The sequence below is a fragment of the Melozone crissalis genome, unplaced genomic scaffold (genome assembly GCF_028551555.1).
Source record: "Melozone crissalis strain CALT ecotype California unplaced genomic scaffold, PUWL_Pcris_2 ptg000027l_1, whole genome shotgun sequence".
Lineage (NCBI taxonomy): Eukaryota > Metazoa > Chordata > Aves > Passeriformes > Passerellidae > Melozone > Melozone crissalis.
In genome coordinates this window covers 65,072,501-65,085,572 of record NW_026535805.1, presented here as the reverse complement: position 1 = coordinate 65,085,572, position 13,072 = coordinate 65,072,501, and positions in this window count along the sequence as shown.

Sequence of the window (13,072 nt, the reverse complement as noted above, 5' to 3'; positions counted from 1 at the left end):
GTCGCGCCCGCTCCGCTCCCGGCTGCCGCTCGGGTCGGCGGCGGGGCGATCCCGGCCCCGCGCGGGCTGGAGGAGGGGACGGCGCTGGGCCCGCCCCGGCCGGCGCAGCGATGGAGGGGCGGCCGCGCGAGGGGCTCCGCGCCGCCCTCCGCACGCACCGGGACCGAGCCGGCCGGGCCGGGGTCCGCCCGCCCCCCGGGCTGCTGCTGCTGCTGCTCCGCCGTGCGCGGAAGGGACAGCGTGGGGCTCCCTCTGAGTGGGACGGCACCCTGCGCCTCGGGACAGGAGAGAAGGAAGGCAAAATGAGGGGACTGGGGAAGGGGAAAGAAAGGGTAAGGAGAGGAAAGGAGAACAGAAAGCAAAGAGAAAAGATGAGGACAAACAGATCAGGGAAAGAGAAACCCTTATGGGCAGAACCAAGTCCAGCAAGCCAATTTCCATTTCTGCCCTGGTTTGAAAACCCACATACACAACCCTTGGACTGTTCTCTGTGACTTTGACTTTGACTTTGCTGAGCCAGGACAATCTGTTGGATTTGCCCTGAATTACTTTCTGGTGGTGGTTTTGGGTAGGTGGGTGCAGAGGCAAGGAGGTATAAGACCCACTAGAATGTCACATAGAGGAATAATGCTTGCAACCACAGGTGACATGATCTTAACACTTTCTCAAAACAAATCTTGCCTGAAAACAACAACAACAACAACAAAAACTAGATTGGCTTTGAGATTTCTAACATTGCCCTAAATACTTTGTCATTCTTACATGATGTCAGTCAGTCCTAAGCAGATCAATACCTTATCATCCACTCTTTGCCTATCCCAGGTGAGCACTGGCACATCATTTCTATGATGACACTAACAGTGATCACAACTAACCTATTATGTCTAACAACAACACATTCTCTTATAAATAATGGATGCCAGCACCCCCAGTTCCACCTCAAAAATAAGCCATGGCACTTCTGCAGCATTGCCTGAATCTCTTTTTCTTCAAGAAACAATGTAGAGGTCATTCTTGCCTAAAACTTAACTATAGTAATTCATGGAACCGATTGCTCAGGGAAGTGGTAGAATCCCCCTCACTGGAGATAACTGTCTGGATGCAATCCTGTTCCGTGTGCTCTAGAACACCCTGTCGGAGCTGGTAGGTTGGACCACATCACTCATTGTGGTACCTTCCAACCTCCTCCACTCTGTGATTCTGTTATTCTGAATCTCACTGTGAAAATCTGTGTTTAGCCCATGAGTCTGGGAATTACTTTTGGACACTTTTTTTTCTTTTTAAACATCAAGTCAAATACCTCTCATCAAGAAAATCAGACCATGAAAGTCTGCTGTGATGCTGGAAGTCACAAATGGGCCAATAATTAAAATACACTGAAATGATTCATTATCTTTGACTGTGTTTTCCATGAGTCACTATGTCTCTTTCTCTAAAGCAACACAACTGCTCCCTTCACCACCCCAGTGGTTAGCTGAGAGCCTGTGGGCTCAGTCTGTGTCTGGAGGTAAGGAAGGCTTGCTGACTTGCCATCAGTATGATTACTGATTTTCTAGGGTGGTCAGAGACTCCTAGAAGAATCTTACCAGTTAAGTACACTTCAACATTGGGTGCATTTCTAAATACTCTTGCAAGGCTGGGCTTAAATCCTCTATTTCAACATCCTAAGTTGCTCAGAAACCCATATGCATCCCCATCAGCTGTTTTACAGCAGAAGATACCAGTCTGAAGTAGAAGAGAATTTACAGAATAATCAGGTTAAAAAGTTCATCACTTCAATGTCAATTCAGCAAGCAGCTGCTATGTTATCACCTCTTCTGCATTTGTAATCAGTGTTGGCATATAAGCATGTCTTAATCTGAAAATTATATTAGTTTTGTTTTCCTGGTCCAGGAAAACCTCTGACACTTTTGACCCACAAAGTGCAAATGTTGGCACAATTAAGTTTTTGTTGCAGAAATGCCACTCGCTTTAGAGCATCTTGGCAGCTGTAAATCTCTCATCCTGCAGTGCCTGTACTGAAAGCAGCAGAACATATGAGGTTAGATGATTAAACACAATCATATAGAGATAACACCAAATTGGGACATTTGTAGCATTTAGGAAAATATGATGACAATTTATTTTGTGTAATTTTGGTGCTTCATGATGATTTATTTTTCAGAAAAAAGTACATAGTTAAAATTATGTTTTCTATAGGAAATTAAAATTGTTCTGAAAAGTTTTTAGCATTTGGGATCTTGATAGACTATTGTGCTATGCCTCAGAAGTATCTGTGCTATTACACCTGTAATTGTAACAGTGAGAATAAAAGTGCACAGATACTCTCATGGTCCTTAGGCAATTTAGATGTAACATGCCATAGCATTTTTGCCATTTGTTACATGCAACTTCCAGGCTCTTGGTGAATATGTTATTGATGCCTCATAAGTCATTTAAGTTAGCCTTTTTTTCATGCCCTGTTGAATCCAGAACAATGAGGTGTTATGTTTATAGTTGGACTCAGTGATCTTAAAGGTGATATTTTCCTAAACAGTTCTATATTTTTATGATTTTAATATTCATTGCATGCTATTCTAAATTGCTGGCAGGAAAGATTTCTGATAAATAAAACTTCCAAATGGTTTTGATATGTGTTTCTATTCTTAACCAGTTCTTCTTTATAAAAGAATTTTTATAAAATGTGCAGGGTCATTTTTGTTGACCCTGCATATAAATATCCATGGGAAATTTGTCTTCTGTTTCCAATTTCTCTAGTTGAGGAGTTCACCTAACAAAAAAGAAAAAGAAATGGAAAAACAATATGCTGGAAATGAGATATGTTTCTTTCTAAATGCTAGCAGAAGTGATTACCTTATAGATAGATATGGTGTGAATCTCCATTTGCTTCAAAAGCTTCCTATCCATCTCACAAATTTTGTCAAATACTGCCACTTGCTGGTTTTATTCCATACCAGTAATTTAGTTTCATAGATTTTGCTTTGGTGAGGTACTAAAAAAACTTTCTAAAAGATCAAATAAGTAATACTTTTATATTTTGTTTTTCTAAAAATTCAGTATAAGAAATATATACTCAAATCCTCTTCAGTTTAGTTTATATCTCCATGTTAACATTCTATCTTCGGATATAAAATCAAACATTCTAGACACTTCAACATTTCTTCAGATACCTGACAGTGAAAATGCTTTGCATTTTCTCTAGCAGACACTGAATCATGACCTAGATCATTAATTAGAACCTTTGGGGCAATAATAATAGTAAGAGTTAAGAGTACCATATTGACAAGATCTTGAATGGAGCACCATAGAAATGTATACTTAAAGTGTTTTCATGATAATATACCAGCACAGGGATCTAAAGATTAAAAACATATGATTGTTGATTTTTTTAAAGGCAGAAACAAAATTCAAATTGGTTTTTGAAATCACATAATCTTACTTTTTATTTCTAGTCTATATGCAAAGTGAATGTCATGGAGTAGCTGGATGGCATGTCAGCAATTATTAAAATTCATAAATTCATAAGCATTTCTCAACTATCCAGGAAAGCTTAGGCTATACTCAGATACATCATTCTTGAAACTCCTTGTGCATCTTCACAGCCACATATGTCAGAGGCAATGTAATTTCTCTGACCATGGGCATTTGAGGGTTTATGTTATCTGCTGGCACAGCAAAGAACATTGAGGATATTGTCTCCAAATACTCACAAATCCTTCTTCCTCTCAGTTGGGATAGTGATGTTGATATCTTTAAAAGCTGCCATTCTCCTTTCTGAATATAGTATGAATTTATGGGGGAAGTTATTCCTGCACTGGCTCCATCATAAAAGATGTTTTGTCCAAGTTTGAACAAGAGTGTGCCTAGCTGTGGAATGTGATAACTTTATTTGCCTGGTGACTTGCAGACACCGGAACAAGTGTTGCTAGTTTCTTTATAGTAATAAATTCCTGTGACTGAAAAAACAAAAGGAAATCTTGTCTTCCAAGTTACTTTTGAATCTTCACTTCAACCAGACTACCTGATGCTAGTGAATGTGTTCAAGGAAAGATGCTTACTGTGTCTTAAATCAAACAGTACAACTTACATTTGCTACATATTTCTGTTCTTCCAGACAATGCATTTTAATGTGTCCTCCCTTTCAAAGGGACAGTTTGTTACATGCAGGAAATGGACCTTGCCTACCCCTTATCTGATATTTAGCAAAATAAACCATAAGCTTGGTTTTTAACCAGCTGTGCAATAAGGATCTATTAGACCTAATTCCTTTGGTTTGATTCCACACAACTCTCACAGGTAACACAGTAGAGGTAAAAAACTTACCAACCTGCACTGGCTAGTGAAGCCAGGCTTGAAAAGTAGATAGCACAGGAGGAGAACCTGTTTTTATCCTTTTGGCTTTTTTAATTATATGCTAAGAAAAATACTGAATAAAATAAATAATATTAAGCTCTGCTTTGGCAAGCCACTTAAAATGCAGAGAAACATGGCCAGCCAACATACAATGGAAGAGTTTGCCTGTGATGATAAATAAAAATAAGAAAACTCCCCTGAAGAGACTTTCCCAAAGGAAAATGTACTTGAACCAATGAGCTCCTGGTTTCCCACAGAGTAATTTTCCTTAATATCAGCATAGCGGGAAATTGGGTGTTATTAGTTTAATCCCTCGACTGCACTGAGGAAATACCTCACCCAGAAGAGATTCCAGGCTGTGATTTGTTCTGCAGCTGTGCCTGGAGGCCTCAGAGGGTCAGAGCCACCAGCCACATGTTTACAATCATAAATAAAACCAAATGCCCTCACTGAACACAGACAAATGCTGTGGGATTGTGCCCACTTCCCAGTGGGTACTGGGCTGATCCTGGGCACCCGGAGCCCAGGGGCCTGGCTCTTGGGGTGCTGGGACAATCTGGGAAGAGCAGAACTGGTCCCTGGGCAGAGGGTGCTGCTGTGGGGAAGGCCAGAGCCCCTGTGAGGGCAAGCAGACCTGCTTCTAAACAAAACTGCCATTTCCAGCCCATCCCCACAGCCCAAGCAGACCTGCTTCTAAACAAAACTGCCATTTCCAGCCCATCCCCATCCCCACAGCCCTGCCCACACATCCCAGGGCTGTGCCGGACACTGGTTCCCCCATGGGGCTGATCCCAACCCCAGCCCAGAGTGGGTGGCAGGACGGACAGGCCCCAGCCATGGGCATATGGAATCCTAGGAAGGATCCTGGAGGCAGTGCTGTTCAACTCTCCAGAGCAGTGTAGATGTTTTCTGTTCTCAATTTTAAATGAATGAGCATAATCAGGAGAAACTGCCACAGCTGGTGCATGTGAGATCCCACCTGTGAGGAAGGACACATCCTCTTCTGCCTTGCCAGATCAAAGGGGATGACAAAAAGCTAGAAGAAGGAACACCAAGATGCCCAATGGCCTTGAGTACATGACTGTGAGCACAGACTGAGGGATCTGGGCTTATTTCATCTGGTGAAGTTTGGTTGAGGTTGTGATCCAACAGCAACCTGTGACACTTGGAAGAGAAAGTACCAACTTTGATATAACAAAGCAATTTTTTGCAGTGGGAGATGATATAATAGCAGTGATATAGGTGTAATGGTTATAAATTGCAGTTTGAGAAATTTAGGTTAGATGCTGTGTAAAAATACTTTTTTCTAGGATGGCAGTGTGGCACGAGCACAGGTTACATGGTAATGCTGGGAATCCTCTTTCTGAGAGATTCTCAAGATTTGATTAGACAAAGCCAGGACTGCTATGAGACATTGCTGGCAATAGCCCTTACCTCAACAGAAGGCTGGCCAAGAGGTCTGCAGACATCCCCTCCAGGCATCATCTGTTTTTTTCATCACCTGAGTTACCCTTTGGCAATGACACCTCACTGTTAACAACTGCTGAGCTTGGGTGACCGCTTGGGCGAGATGCCTCACAAGCTTAAAGGGTGAGTCATGAGCAACTTCACCAAAATGACACAATCTAGGACAGGAATGGTCTGATCTTTTCATCATGACCTTAGCTTCCAGTGAAATGCAACAGTTTGTCTGGAGCGAAATCATTTTACCATAGTTTGATTGCAGCAATAGTTTTACAAAGGTCTTTGGAAAATCAGAAGTAATGCAATACTTAACAGGACATTCAGAAAAAGATATATTTTTCCATATAGATGTTTGTGTTTAAAAATAGAAAGATGTAGTTTCTCAAACTTTCAGGTCAAATACCAAGGTGCACCAAGAGGCAAGAGGGTGTGTTCAGCTAGGTTGTCTGAGGTTGAGGCTATCACAGACCTCCCTTAATTCATCCATGCTTTCCAGGCTGATCAAAGACAATATGACTGTTCAGCCAGGGTGGGCCAGCTCAGTCCTGTTCTCTCCCTAAGGGCACTTTCAGTGTCCTCTAATTGCTCCCCGGATTGACTAATTGCTGTTTGATCTTCCTCCTCTAGTCACCTTTGATGTTCTGTTGTTTGTTGCAGTCTCTGGTTAGAATTAAGCAATTTTAGACAGTAAGACAGTCCTGTGAACGGGAATGCAGACAAATAAGTACTAAAAAGAGAACGAAACAAAACTATGTTCTTTGCCCCAGGGCATTGTCACAATGTCAGTGAAATCGGGGGATCTTGATTTGTAACTCAGGTATCATGACCAAAATATCACACTTGCAGCCATGCTCTTTCCTGTTGGCCCTTGAATTTATAATGGCCTGCCAAGGCAAAACAGCCATTCCACATTCAAGACTTAGATAAGAGTAAGAATAACAGAGTGTGCTAAATTAGCAAATGGAGAAAAAAATTCACTACTAAACCCTGTAGTAATATGGGCACCTTTTGCATGCAAATCAGTGTAATGTACAATTCTCTTCAGTTGCAGAGATAGTAATCTTATTCTCCTCGATCCTTGCTGTACATGTTCCACTGGCCTCCACTCATCTGTTTGTCCCATCTCATCCACAAAATGGACATTTGGCCGCTTCAGTTCCTTTCTCTCTTTTTGCATAGCTTGGGGAAAGCATAATTTGTTCCCATCCAATTCTGACTGAAAGTAGCAGTATCTTCAAAATAGGAGTTAAGGCTCTATTATTTATCCTTATTATTTGAAAGATAGGTGGAAGAATTTTAGAAAATTATCAAATTTCATATTTTTTCTGCTAATTTTTTTGGATTTTGTTTGCTTTTCTTTCATTGCCAATTCTCATTCTATTCTCATTCTCATTTTTCTAGCAGAACAGACAAAACAGCTCTTAGGTAGTAATAAGTTTGAAAGAGACAAGATTGTTGTTTGATTTTTAATTGCTTTTCTCTTGTTGTTGTTGTTTCATGAAAAAAGCAAAATATTTGAAAACCCCAGTGCAATTAAGATGTCCTGTTCTGCAGAGAAACAGACCACAAGAGACCTTGTCCTCATTAACAAGTATCTATTAAGAAGCTGGCAGCTGGCAGGCATTTTAGTACAAAATACTAGCTTTTAAATGGAAAAAAAAATTCCCTGTATCATTTGTAAGACCAATATGAACAACATACTTCTAATATTTATTTGCAACTTTTTTCAGAGGCACCAGAATTGAAAGGACACAGTCATTATTTTTCCATTTCAAACTTTATTTACTTTATTTTTTCATCCTTCTTCATGCTTTCCTTGTCCCTTCTCTTCAATGCACAAAGTTTTTAGGTCTTAGATTAAAAAACAAAACATTAGAAGAGTGACTCCCAATTCCATTTCTCTTTTTGAGTTATGAGGTTCATTTTATTTGACTCTTATAAATTTGTATTATTGAAAAATACCAAGAAAGGTGATCCCTGTGGCACAAGGGTTGTGCCTTTGTGCGAGTGCAGGGCCCCGGAGCAGTCAGTGTTTGAGACACTTGGAGCAGAGAGCTGGAGCTCCTTCTCAGAGAGGGTTTGGGGAGCCCCCTAGGACCAGGGGGCACAAGCCAGGACTTACCCAATGACACAGAATGCTGTTGTTTAGCTTGGAAGCAAGGACATGCTTGTAAGGAGCTTGTGAGAACACCTGAAAAATCTTTTTATTTCTTTTCCAGCTGCTTAAAAAACACCTCCTCCTACTTTTGTAAAAAACCTGTCTTTTTCTATGTTTAAAATAGTTTTGGTCTTCTTTTGGAAAATGATTCTTAGGCAGATTCTTTTCAAAGCCTGCTCAGGGCCTTGCCACACTCACATTTTGCAGTCCTGCTCATTACAGTCATACTTCTTCTTGACTGCAGTGAGATTTGGAGAAAGAACACTTGGAACATTTAAAACAGATCATTTAATAGATGAGTACTGTTATGAGTATATATGCTGCTATATGCCATTATTGGTGGCATATATACTTTACATTTTTGTTTTACCTTTTTTATGTTACCTTTTATCTATGTTTTATCTAAATTTACCATTTTTATTTTGCCTTTTATCTATGGATTTGTTTGTCATGAATGTTTAACTGTGTATCAGATTCCTTAGGAAATAGTGGGTGAATTCAAACGGCAGCTCAAAAAATCAAGGTAAAAGCAAGGTTTATCCAGGATTTTTAAAGGGAAGCATGTGAGAACAATGACTTCCCAAGGTGTTGATCATCTCTGCTCAGACAGCTGCTGATCATGTGTGGACAAGATGCGCCATGGAATGGTTTTCATGATTCCTATCTACAGATGAGATCACCTCCTGTGCAGTGCTAGCAGCCTCGCCTGAGCCAGCACATCCAAGGAGAGGTGCAACCTTTGCCATGAATATTGCTATCACTTCTTGCTTATTTACCCACCTACCCTGAAAAAGTCCCTTTTCATGCCAGTCAGTTCAAAATGGCTTATAATTATACATTCCCAAAAGTTATTACTAAAAAAACTTAGCAGTTCTGCTGATACTGCAATAACTGTTTTTAGACATATCACATTTCGCTCTTGGTTTTAAGTATTTTGTATCAGCTGTCCTACAGTAAATGCTATTTCTTTAAAAAGATAATTCCTTTCTCTCTCTTGGAATGAATTATTCTTCCAGACAGTATGCTCTAGACCTTACTCATGGAATAGAAATTCAGCTTAAGTAATTTTCAGAAATTGTCCTCACATGCATCCTGATAACAATAGATGGTGCAAATGAGAAAGAGTGAAATAACTACAAGGGAATTTTCAGAAGATAATTTTTTTGGTAAAGGACCATATAACTAAGCAGATGAGAATCAGAGAAATTGGCACCTGATAGAAAGAAGTTTCTCCTGAATAGGCTCGAATTGGTTAAATTAGCTGCTAATACTGTTACCATGCCATTTTCCCAGGAGGAGCAGCAAAACTAGATTTTACTGTGAACTTTTCTCTTTTGTAGTTTTCTGAAAGTGTTAGTGATATAAAGATAAAATTCTTTTTTGGTCCAAGAGGTACAGCACAGAAAGGGCTCTCCATTTTTTCTTAGGAAAATAGAGTTTTGGGGTATCAGCATTTTTAATCAGAGATTAACTCTACATATGTATCTGGGAACATGGACATGAGAGATAAATAGGTATCATGTCATGTGTAGTCAGAAGAGCTGAAATATCTATTTTAGCAATAAAGGTTAGATATTACTGATATCTGAGCAAGACCTTACTTCTGTCTAGGCCTGAACATGTTGGTGAAGGTGTTAACAATGATCTGCTTAGATATGAGTGTGGCTCACACATCTTGGACATCCATCTGGGCAGAGTCCCAGGGCTCCAAGGCATGATTGTGGATTTTGTGGAGTAGCACACTTCACAATTAAGGATTATATGCACATGTGCACACACTAGTCTTTCATGTTAATGTTACAGAAAAAAAGAAATTTTCAGTTTCATGCACGCAGAGAATCTCCTTAAAATGTCTCAAGCAAGGACAAGGTGGTCCATACAGAAAACAATTTCTGTCTGAAAATCTGTTTTCATTTTGTTAACATCTCCTTAATGTGTAAATCCAGTAATGACTTCCAGTCTCTCATTATAAAGGCCATGGTCAGAGAAGAACTGAATAAAAGCAATTCCATATGTTAGAAGGGTCAGTGAATAGCTTGTTCCTTATAAGCTATATTATTTTCTAGCTGCTGTACTGTTTCTGTACTGTTCAGATACCATTGAACTTAGCACATTTACTTCTATTAATTGAAATAACAAACCTATTTAAAAATAACCACAGCCATCTCATAATCACTACCAAAAAATGGAAAAAACATACTGCCTTTTGAATTGTTCCTATTATAAGTAATGGCTAGATATAAATTTATGCCTCACTTTCATAACAAATAACCACAGGAAAGGATCTAAACCTGAAGTGTTCTCTAAAGCATAGTTTGAAGCAGTTAGTGCTGCTGTCACCCCAGTGAAGCCTTTGCTGCAGCTGCTGCTCTCCCCAAAGCTGCTGCAGGTATTGCTGCCCCTGGGAGCACTTGGTGCCGGCAGCCCCAGAGCCACGGGCGAGGGAACAGCAGGACAAGCATCCCAGAGGAGCCAGAAGCAAGGGAAGTCCTCCCGTGAGGCTTGATTTGACAAGATCTGACAAAGATAACCTGGCCTGAGGTTCTGTCCTTCAGGGGGATATTCACTTTCTTTAAGTGTCAAATGGAAAGTGGGTGCTTGAGCAAAGTAACCGGTACCCAAAAATGCAGGTCGTCCGACATACGGAGTGTTTCAGGGCTGAAGAAAGAAACTTCATCAGTCACCTTCAAAGCACAGCTACTTGCTCCTCAGACATATGCTCAATATCAGTGTGTGCAGCTCTAATGTTTGGTGTGCAGTAGGAGACAGGTGTTCTTAGTGAAGCAGTTTGACTTTTCAGTCTTAAGAGTTTCTTATTTTCAGATCACAAAAGCCAGGCTCATCTAAAGCTAATCTGAGGTTAAAGCTTGTCTCATTGGCTGCCTGAATCATGTAGCAAAAGTATCAAAACCTTTGGACAGGGCAGAGTCCAGGGCATAATGCAAAGACAAGGAGTAAGTGCAAGTGTCAATGGGTGAATATCAGAAAAACTTAATTGCTTCTGAGAAACACCCACTTGGCATGTCTGTGGCATCCTGTAGCTCCACTGTACCCTGCATTCTTTTCCTTCTTGAAAGGGCTGTGCATTATCTCATCACGAGTGTTCCTATCTTTTTTTTTCTACTTGCTCAATTTGTATGTCTGCATTTTCGATGGTCTGATAGTCCTGTTTCTTTTACTTCTTACTGACCATGTTTACTTGTTCTGCAGCTTCTTTTTGTGTGTGTGTTTTGATCCTTTCCCAGACAGTTGGGCTAATCATGCTTTTTGGAGGCATTTGCAAGAGAAGTGATTTTAAATGTACAGTCAGTGAATATGGAGAACCCCCAAATTAATCCTTATTATTCATGAGAGGTAGTGAAGAAAATCAAGTCTACTGTCAGCTGGGTTAAATGTTCTGCTTAGAGATCAATTCCAATCCATCGAAAAAAGTGCCTGTAATGAAAACTCTTCCTCTAGACTTATATCTGTTTTTCGCCACAAAAAGTGCTGAATGAATAATTGATTGCACATGTTCCATTCCACATCTTCCCCACTGCTTTATGAGGAAGTAATACTCTATATTTAGTAGTGACAAGACAGACCTCAAAGTTATTTGTGCACACAATTTCTGACATAATTTTTGTCTTTTTGGTACTACTGAAGCACATAATCCCATTAGTGATTTGAAACAACAAAACCAGAAATGACCAAAGACCAGAAGATTGGTCAGCACAGAACTGATATATTATACATAAAGAACTTGATGGACTAAATAGAAAGGCAAGGTTAGAAATTACTTAAATAGAATTTTTTTTTTATCCATTACAAAACTTGATAAAAATGTAGCAGTTGGTCACAGGTCTAAGAGCTGTCAGTGAATGATCAAGAAAAAGCAAAATGTAATACAAGGATGTAGCAACATGCAAAGTATTTTGGGGCACTAGGAACAGAGAGGTCTAGTATTATTTATGAAGACATTGTTTGGGATACTGGGCACAGGAGGCTCAAGAAGGACTAAGTCAAAAAAGTTCAAGAAGGATTAAGTCCAAAAGCACAGAGAATAGCCTGTTGATCAAAACAATGGAAAAATGGTCCTACAAGACTAGAGGAGTTGGCTTATATCCTTTGGCAAAAGGATTTGTCAGAAGAGATACTGACGTTGGCAGGAGACAGAAGAAGGGAGTGGCATTAACTACTTCACTGCTCATCTGGCTACTAATGTAGAGAACATGATGCCCTTATGTACTCTGCATCATACATGGTGTACTGAGATTTGAAACACAGCTATCCTCCAAATGTTCACTTTTTTCGTCTGTTCACCTCTTGCTGTTTCTCATTCTTTTTGTGAACTTTGCTGGTTCGTTGTGGTTTTGGTTTTTTTCCTATAAAAAGTCTCACAGCTGGAAGTATCAAATTCTAATATGAAAATAACTTCTATAGCTGTACATGATCATAGTGTCATAAGGTTAGAAAATGGATCATATAGGAATGATTAAGATTAAAATTTTGCATGTGATGCTGAAGAAGACCAGATTTTCTGAAATGTTCCACATCTTACCTACAAAAACATTTGTATCACATTGTGTATACATGCAGATTATCTTCCTCTTTCTTGCAGTGACTTCTGTGGTTGACTGCATGGCTTTTCCTGCCCTCCTGTTCTGCACTCTGCTGTGCAAAGTGTCCTGGGCCCTCTGTAAATTTCCCATTCCCCAACAGCTGATCAGCCTTTGCTAGGGGCAGAGAAACAGTCTAGAGTTTGTCTTGGTGCTCCTGTCTTGGTCATTTAGGATGATCTCTAAGGAATGCAATTAAGAGGAATGGCATGCAGGGACAACATACAGCATTAATTATTGATACCACTGCATAACGCTGGACTTAATATATATTCAATACAGGAACCCAAGCATATGGTAAAGTCGTAATTATGCTTATAAATCAATTAATTACCAATTCTCTGTGTAGTTACTCTTGTTTGTTTTCAAGGAAGATGTTTTTAATTAGGTTGCATTGTAACACTGCTAGTGGAATCTAAAGCAGTTATTAAGTCACTGTTACACTGCAGGGGTAACATGGGTTACATCGTGGTGCAGAATATGGCATGTGACAGATGTA